The sequence below is a fragment of the Oryctolagus cuniculus genome, chromosome 7 (genome assembly GCF_964237555.1).
Source record: "Oryctolagus cuniculus chromosome 7, mOryCun1.1, whole genome shotgun sequence".
NCBI lineage: Eukaryota > Metazoa > Chordata > Mammalia > Lagomorpha > Leporidae > Oryctolagus > Oryctolagus cuniculus.
This window is the reverse complement of record NC_091438.1, coordinates 128134632-128144079: the sequence shown is the minus strand read 5'-3', so window position 1 is coordinate 128144079 and position 9448 is coordinate 128134632. Positions and strand designations below refer to the sequence as shown.

The following is a 9448-nucleotide window of genomic DNA, read 5'->3' as shown; positions in this document are numbered from 1 at the left end:
GAGGCTGGACAGGCTAAGCCAGGAGCTGGAAATCCATCCTGGTTTCCCAGGTGAGTAGCAGGAGCTCAGGTACTTGGGCCACCTGCTGTCTTCCCAAAAGCATTAGCAGGAGGCTGGGTCAGAAGTGAAGGAGTCGAGGACTTGGACTGGCACTCCGACGTGGGATGTGGGTATCCCAAGAGCAGCTTAACCTGCTGCACCACAACGCCCATTACAATATTCTTGTGGTGGTTTGAGTTAATGACCTCCAAATACATCATCCCAACCCCTGGAACCTGTGAATAGGTTGCCCGACATAGCATAATGTTGCTGATATGATTTAGGTGGGAACAAGGCAGTCACACAGCCCTTAGGAGAGCAGGAGAACCCAGAGTTAGTCCTGGGTGACCTAACAGAAGCAAGAGGTCAGGATGATGGGTGAAGAGGTCACAAGCCAAGGAAAGCAGGTAGCTACTAGAAGCTGAGAAAGGCAGGAAGCATTCTGCTCTGAAGGAACACAGTCCTGCCAACACCTTAATTTAGACTTCTGACCACCGGAATTTGGGAGAATAGATTTGTGTTAAGCCATGCAGTTTCTGGTCATTTGTTACAGCAGGAACAATAAAATTAACGTAATTAAGCCGGCGCCGCGGCTCACTAGGCTAATCCTCCGCCTGCGGTGCCGGCACACAGGGTTCTAGTCCCAGTCGGGGCGCTGGATTCTGTCCCGGTTGCCCCCCTTCCAGGCCAGCTCTCTGCTGTGGCCAGGGAGTGCAGTGGAGGATGGCCCAGGTGCTTGGGCCCTGCACCCCATGGGAGACCAGGAGAAGCACCTGGCTCCTGCCTTCGGTTCAGCGCAGTGTGCCGGCCGCAGCGCACTGGCCATGGTGGCCATTGGAGGGTGAACCAACGGCAAAGGAAGACCTTTCTCTCTGTCTCTCTCACTGTCCACTCTGCCTGTCAAAAAATAAGAAATAAAATTTTTAAAAATTAATGTAACTATTAATTCATTAATACCTAAAATAACACACAACACTAAAATGTCCTCAATTGCCCTACTCAGAAAGTTGGTGGGGAAATGGAATTCAAAAATAAGTCTTTTTGAGGTACAGTGACAGATCATCTCATTCTAATTACCAACTCATTCTTGGCTATTGTTATAAAAGATCAAAGATAAGGGGAGAAAAAATCACTACGGAGTTCCCCCAAAAAGCTGAAAATAGAAGCGTGGTGAATGAATGCTACCTTGCAACCATGAGAGCTGGTGCGCGTCCTTTCAGCTGCCGCACACGTTCCCCAAACTACCTACACAGTGAAGGAAACATCTCACAAGAAAACTATTGTGATGATATTATAAGCTACTCAATTACTGTCTTTCTTTATACAACCGTTATTAGCCTTGCTAGTGCAAGGCCTCAAAAAATTGGGTTAAGACTCAGAATTGTTCCTCTCCACGGAAATCTTTAGTAAAAGGCGAAAGATTTATACGATCTGAAGAGAAACCAGAGTATGCCAACCACTTTGCCACACAGTCCTCGGGTAACGATAACTCCTAGGTCAGCAGTGGTAACTATTTACCTAAAAGACTGGTGATTCTGCTTTCCTCTTTCACAGTCGTATAAAACAACGTCACTTTTAGTAGGGAGAAAAAGGTAGAAAGAAACGGCATAATCCATCCACTTTAACGTAGGGAAGGTTCTAGGCGCAGTGTGTTGTGGGTATGTAAATGACGCTGCGTCGTCGACTTCTGTTTCCGGAAACACCTTAAACACTTCGTTTTCCGGTTAGGCCGGCGTAGGGCCACCACTAGGGGGCAGAGCAGACGCCAGATTTACGGGACTGCAGACCTGGTCCAACTAGAAACTTTTATAATTGGCATCCCAAGTTAAAAAAAAAATTTGTTTTGAATTAAAAAACAGAAAGGGGGGGACGGGCGTTTAGGCAGCGGTTAGGAGGACGTTTAGCAAACCCGGCTCCGCCTCTGATTCCACAGTGATGACTCACGTTCTTGGGTCCCTGCACCCTGTTGAGAGATCCGGATGGAGTTCCTGTCCTGGCTCTCAGCTTCTGCCTAGGCTCAACTTCCAGGGGTGGAAGATCCCACTCTTTCTGCCTTTAAAGTAAAATTAAAATTAGGAAGAGGAGCCGGCACTGTGGCACAGCTAGTTAACGCCCTGGCCTGAAGCGCCGGCATCCCATATGGCCACCGGTTAGAGACCTGGCTGCTCCTCTTCTGATCCAGCTCTCTGCTATGGCCTGGGAAAGCAGTAGAAGATGGCCCAACTCCTTGGGCCCCTGCACCCATGTGGGAGACTTGGAAAAAGCTCCTGGCTCCTGGCTCCGGATTGGCACAGCTCCGGCAGTTGCAGCCAATTGAGGAGTGAACTACAGATGGAAGACCTCTCTTTCTGTCTCTCTTTTCTCTGTGTAACTCTGACTTTCAAATAAATAAATAAATCTTTAAAAAAAATTAAGAAGAAAAAACGGATTAAAAACGATTGTCTCATTACACTCCTTCAGTACACTTTCCTTGAACACTTAGCTGTGCTAGGCCCTAGGGGACAGGACATGCGTGATGAGCACGGGCAGGAGAATGTTCAGGGGCACAGGGGACAGCTGTTAAAGAATCCCAAAAAGTCGAGGGGAGAGGGCCTTCTAGGGGGAGCAATGTGAGTCCCAGGGCGAGAGCACCTCTTGATGGGCCTTCCATGCCACACTAAGAACTTGGGTTTACCTTGAGGGAATTTGGGTGTGAGAGTGAAAAAGCCATTGAAAAACTTTAAGGAATACTATGATCAGATTTTTAAAGCAATATTATCACCACCCGGAAGTGAACTGTATCTCCCACACCTGGAAAAAGACTCACATGTTGAAGTCCCAACCCCCCCATACCTCAGAAAGTGCCTTTATTTGGAAAGAAGTCATTCAACAGAAGGGCTCCAGAACTGTGGGATAATTTCTGATAAGCAATCCAGTCTGGAGGTCTTTGTTAAAGTAGCCCTAGCAAATATACTTAATAGACCTGAGTGTTTCTTAGAAATGCAACTTGGGGGAGCCAGGGGGCGACATGGTGATGTAGCAGGTGAAGCCATATGGGCGTCCCATATGGGCACAGGTTCATGTCCCATGCAGCTGGCCCAGGGGATGGCGTGGATTGCCTGAGGACAAGAAGCCGGGACAGTTCCCTGGAGAACAGCCACAGGACAGAGGCCTGCGGCGGCAGGACAACATAGGGAGTGTGCACTGCCCAGAAACCAAGGGCAGAAGAGAATTGTCAAGAAAGGAGTGCTCAGCTGTCCAGCGGGTGTTCAGGGAGCCTCACTGGATTTAGCAACAGCCAGAGCTGTTTCCGGAGGAGGAGCTGGGAGGCAGGGCGTTCAGGCGGAGAGCAGAGGCAGCGCTCTCCGAGATTGGCTCTGAGAAATTCAAGAGAGCCCAGCTGGAATGGGTGTCGGATCAAAGGCAGCCTTTTTTCACTTTTGCTTTCATTAATATCAGGAGCGTGTTCAGGAGAGGGAGTGAAGACTGAGGAATGACAAACCATGGAGGACTGGGAAATGGCGGGGCTGGGGCCACTTCAGGCAGGGCAGGGTGGGGGCCGGTGGGAGAAGGGGAAGGTGGGGGTGGCCACCCCACTCAGAGCTGGGCCTCCATCCTACCTCCCCGCAGGTCTCCCTGCTCCTGCCCCTCTTCTCTGCGGCCTCCTTACCTGGCAGAGCCCCGGCCCTCTGCCCTTTCAGCATCTGCCCTGAGCCAGCTGGGCCTCCAGCAAAGTCAGACAAGCGCACAAACCTCTGATGAGCCTGGCCTCGCGGCCTGTGATCATAGGCCCTGTCCCCCACTGCGGGCACTGATTGTATGCCTGCTGCTTTCTCATCCCCTGCTTCCCAGCCTGCCAGCACCTTGCCCTTCCGCCCTCGGCCCTCCCAGGGCGGACCCCTCCGACAGGGCTTGTCCCCTGCTGAAGAGCGAGGAAGGAGAGAAGGAAGGGGCCCTCTAGACCCACATCCCCCTACCTCATCCCCTTTAACCACAGCGCAGATAAAACCTCACCATGTGTGTCTGTTTCAGATAAAAACCAGACGGAAACTTCTTTGTTTAAACAACTTCACAGGGAGCGCTGTTGTGCAGCGGTTAAGCCGCTGCTTGCTATGCCAGCACCCGGTGTCTGAGCGCTGGTTCCGGCCACTCCACTTCTGATCCAGCTCCTTGGAGTGACTACCAGAGGTTGGGAGGGTGGGAAGTGTAAAAGCAGTTTGGGTTTTAAAAAATGGGGGGGGAAAAACTTATCAAGCAGGTATACTTTGATTTTCCATTATATTTCGATAAAGCAGTTAGAAAAAAAAAAAAAAAGCCAGAAGTTCTCTCAGTTCTGGAGGCTGGAAATTCCAGATGAGGGGTCTGGCACGGCTGAGCTCGGGGTTGCAGACTTCTTGAGTCTTCACAAGGTGGAAGGATACTAAGTGAAAAGCTTCAAAGGTCTTTACAGTTGAACTCCAAATTAGGTTGTCGTTCTTTCTGAGGGGAGGTAGGGGCCTATTTGATTTTGCTGGGCACTGTTCATGCTTTGTGACTGCTGAAGTGGATACAACCTACGCGTCTGAGGTTGCTAGGGGAGCAGCAGGTAAAATAATGTTGGAATAATGTACCAGATGTCACACTGCATCAGAAACATGTATTTAGAAATCTAAAGGAGACCTATGATACAATATCATAACTTTCTTTTTAGGAGCTGGTGCTGTGGCACAGTGGGTTAAGCACTGCCCGCAACACCAGCATCCCAAATGGGTGCTAGTTCACGTTCCAGCTGCTCCGCTTCCCATCCAGCTCCCTGCTAATGTGCCTGGGAAGGCAATGGGCCAAATGCTTAGGATCCTGTATCCATGTGAGAAACCCAGATGGAGTTCCAGGCTCCTGACTTTGGTCTGGCCCAGCCCCAGCTGTTGTAGCCATGTAGGAGTGAGCCAGCAGATGGAAGCCCTCATGCATGCTCTCTTACTCTTCCTCTCTCTGTCACTCAGCTTTTTTTTTTTTTTTTAAGATTTTATTTATTTACTTAAGAGGTAGAGTGACAGAGAGAGGTGTGGGGAGCAACTGGGAGCAACTCGGACTAGACTAAGCTACTGGAATTAAGACTTATTCTATGCATCTGCTCTCCCACAATATGGCGCTGGGAGAGGAGGAAACAGCTTCTACACAGCTGCCTCCAGTTCAATCAATAAACTGTAGGACCTGCTCCTGATTGGAGGAGAGCAGCGTACTCGGCGTGTGGGTAGCAGAGTTGGGATTGGTGGAAGAGGACTATAAAGGAGGAGAGAGACAACATGCACCAGGAACATCTATCTGAAGGAACACCTGTGCAGCCCCCGAGAGGGCCGGCCGGCCGGCGGTGTGCCGCTCCCCCGCGGAAGTGGGGAAAGTGGCAGGGGGAACCGCCCTTCCATGGAGGTGGAAGGGTCGGTAGCCAACCCGGGAAGAACAGCAGCAAACCCGGGAAGGGCCGAGCAGACAAAAGAACAACGCAAGGTCCTGTGTCGTTCCTCCGCGAAGAGGGGGAGTGACAGAGAGGGAGACACAAAGGTCTTCCATCCACTTGTTCACTACCCAGATGGCCCACAACAGCCAGAGCTAAACTGATCTGAAGCCAGGAACTAGGAGCTTCTTCCAGGTCTTCCACATGGGTGGCAGGGGCCCAAGCACTTGGGCCTTCTTCTACTGCTTTCCCAGGCACATTAGCAGGGCACTGGATTGGAAGCAGAGCAGCCAGGGAAAGAGCCGGAGCCCATCTGGGATGCAGGCATTGTGGACAGCAGCTTTGCCCACTTGGCCACAGTGCCAGCACCACGTAGATTTTTATTTAAGGAATTTCACATCCTGTGATTCTATTCACTACCCATTAAGATCACCTTAGTTCTAAAGCTTGAGTCAAGATCTCTTCCAGATAGCCTCCTCTGAAAGAACTGATGTTTAATTCACAGCTGTATCAGCCCACAGTTCACAATTCTTTTATTTGGGTCTCTTTTATATCCACTTGAATTATGGATAGACAGATGACAACTTCAAAGTTCCCCACCTAGAATCTCATATCAGTGCTTGGTTCAAGTCCCAACTCTGCTTCCAATTCCAGTTTACTGCTAACACGCATCCTGGAAGGCAGCTGATAATGCCTTAAGTACACGGGACCCTCTATGCACGTGGGAGACCTGGACTGAGTTCCAGGCTCCTGGCTTCTTGTGCCACCCTCTCTGTTACAATCATCGGGTGTGAACAGGTAGATGGAAGATTCTCTCTCTCTCTCTCTCTCTCTCTCTCTCTATGTGTGTGTGTGTGTGTCCCTCCCTCTTGGTTGCTTTGCCTTTAAAATAAATAAATAGATATCTGAAAAATTAATAAAGGTAAAAAACAAGTGGGTTTTGTTTTATATTCACACAACAAAAAGTATAGTTGTAGGAATTCTTTTCAAAAGGGAATATAGACATAAGTGGTTGCTAGAATTGATTCAATTGCTCGGTTATCAGGAATGCTCTTGGAGTCATCCTGCTGTTTTACTTGACTCTCTCGTGTGATGATTAATACCTAAATCAGTGGCTGTCACAACTCCAGAAAAAATATCCACGTCCAAGCCAAGACATAGGTGAAGCACTCTCTACATCACTCTTTTATTAGGAAACAACATACCGGGGCCAGCATAAACCTGCCACCTGCAGTGCTGGATCCCATGTGGGCACTGGTTTGAGTCCCGGCTGCTCCACTTCCAATCCAGCTCCCTGCTAATATGCCTGGGAAAGCAGTGGAAGATGGCCTAAGTCCTTGGGCCTGTACATTCATGTGGGAGACCTGAATGAAGTTCCTGGCTCCTGGCTTCAGCCTGGCCCAGCCCTGGTCATTGTGGCCATTTGGGGAGTGAACCAGCAGATGGAAAATCTCTCCCCCCCACCTCTGCCTCTCCCTCTGTAAAGAAAGAGAGAAAGAGGAGAGAGAGAGAGAGAGAGAGAGAGAGAGAGAGAGAAGGAGGGAGAAAGAGAAAGGGGAAACAACATGTTGCTCATAAGCCCCACCCCCAGAACACTCCTGCTTGCATTTCATTGGCCAAAACAATGTGACATGGCCAGCTCTAATTACATGGGAGTCTGGGAAAGCAAGAATAAAGCTTTTGGATCTTTACTGTAGAGAGGAATAAGGAAGATGGAAGTGGGAAGGGATCGTTGCTGGATTAGCCATTAACAGTGTAGCCATAAACAATGGGCTCATTTGTGTTCAAGCTTCCTTGTTTTCTTTACCCCTTCCTGATACCTTTTGGATGAATGCTCACCCTGATCTTATTACTCCATGATTTCATTTTGACTGCGATCATCCTGCTATTCAATTTATATATGGATTTCAGCTATTAAATTTTTCAAACCCAGCATTTCCAATGGATTCTTCTTGTTTGTTCCTGCCTTACATTAATGACATCCCTTCTTATTTTTGAATATATTTATTACACTTATTTTTTAAGAATTGTATTTATTTTCATCTTATTTGAAAGGCAGAAAGACAGATGGACATTTTCCATCTACTGGGTCACTCCCCAAATACCTACAACAGCTATGACTGGACCAGGCTGAAGCCTAGAGTCCAGAACTCAGTGTCTCCCATGTGGGTAGCTAGGATCTAAGTATTTGAGCCTTCATCTGCTGCCTCCGAGGGTGCACATTAAATAGGAAGCTGGATTGGAAGTAGGTGAGCTGGGACTTGAGTCCCTGGTACCCATGTAGAAGACCTGGATTGAGTTCTGGGTTCCTGGCTTTGGTCTAGTCCAGCTGTGGTTGTTGTGGGCATTTGGGCAGTGCAACTGTAGATGAAGGATCTCTCTCTCTCTCTGACTCTGTGCCTTTCAAATAAATTAAAAAAAAATTTTTTTTTTTTACAGGCAGAGTGGACAGTGAGAGAGTGACAGAGAGAAAGGTCTTCCTTTTTCCGTTGGTTCACCCCCCAAATGGCTGCTACAGCCGGAGTGCTGCGCCGATCCGAAGCCGGGAGCCAGGTGCTTCCCCCAGTCTCCCATGCAGGTGCAGGGCCCAAGCACTTGGGCCATCCTCCACTGCACTCCCGGGCCACAGCAGAGAGCTGGACTGGAAGAGGAGCAACCGGGACAGAATCTGGTGCCCTGACCGGAACTAGAACCCGGGGTGCTGGCACCACAGGCAAAGGATTAGCCAAGTGAGCCGTGGCGTCAGCCAAATAAAAATTTTAAAACACGATTTAAAAAAAATAATAATAAAATTGGGACCAGCGCCGCAGCTCAATAGGCTAATCCTCCGCCTTGAGGCGCCAGCACACTGGGTTCTAGTCCCAGTCAGGGTGCCAGATTCTGTCCCGGTTGCCCCTCTTCCAGTCCAGCTCTCTGCTGTGGCCTGGGAGGGCAGTGGAGGATGGCCCAAGTGCTTGGGCCCTGCACCCGCATGGGAGACCAGGAGAAGCACCTGGCTCCTGGCTTCGGATCAGCCCGGTGCGCAGGCCGCAGCGGCCATTGGAGGGTGAACCAATGGTAAAGGAAGACCTTTCTGTCTGTTTCTCTCTGTCTCTCACTGTCCACTCTGCCTGTCAAAGGACCTTTCTCTCTGTCTCTCTCTCACTGTCCACTCTGCCTGTCAAAAAAAAGGGAAAAAATAATAATAAAATTGGGGGGCCGGTGCTGTGGTGCAGCAGATTAATGCCCTGGCCTGAAGCACTGGCATCCCATATGGGCGCCGGTTCGAGACCCAGTTGCTCCACTTCCAATCCAGCTCTCCTCTATGGCCTGGGAAAGCAGTAGAAGATGGACTTGAGACCCAGAAGAAGCGGCTATAATATTAAGGCACGGAAGGTTAAGCCACTGCTTGTGGCACCAGCATCCCATAAAGGCATTGGTTCGAGCTCTGGCTGCTCCACTTCTGATCCAGCTCCCTGCTAATGTGTCTGGGAAAGCAGCAGAAGAGCGTGAGCCCCTGCCACCCACATGGGAGACCTGGAGGAAGCTCCTGGCTTCGGACCAGCCCAGCTCTGGCCATTAGGGCCATTTGGGGAGTGAACCAGCGAATGGAAGATATCACTCTCTGCCTTTCACTCTCTCTGTGTGACTGCCTTTCAAGTAAAATAAATGCATCTTTTTAAAATACAAAGACCTCAATTGTCTTTTACTTGTGATTCTAGAATCAGGCAACACTTTATTTCCATAAAACAGAATGAGTTGTTGCACTGAGCTAAGCGAGGAGACTGGTTTTCTTTCTTCTCTGAGGCAAACAGAGACAGAAAGAGAGCTCCCATCTGCAGGTTCCCTCTCCAAATGCCAGCGAGAGCTAGTACTGGGTCAGGCCAAAGCCAAGGAGCGGGAAACCCCATCCAGGTCTTCCACATAGGTGGCCAGGACCTCACTAACTGAGCCATCACCTGCTGCCAATAGGGCGTGCATTAGCAGGCAGCTGGAAGCAGGAGCGGAGCTGGGATG

The 9448-nt window shown here is 49.7% G+C and overlaps 1 non-coding gene across 1 annotated transcript; it reads right to left on the bottom strand.

Moving 5' to 3' along the window:
- Positions 1-1374: 1374 nt before the first annotated feature.
- LOC127493775 (U5 spliceosomal RNA) lies at positions 1375-1490 on the bottom strand. Its single transcript, XR_007924319.1, has one exon. It is a non-coding gene; the product is annotated as a U5 spliceosomal RNA (small nuclear RNA).
- Between the last annotated feature and the right edge of the window lie 7958 nt (positions 1491-9448).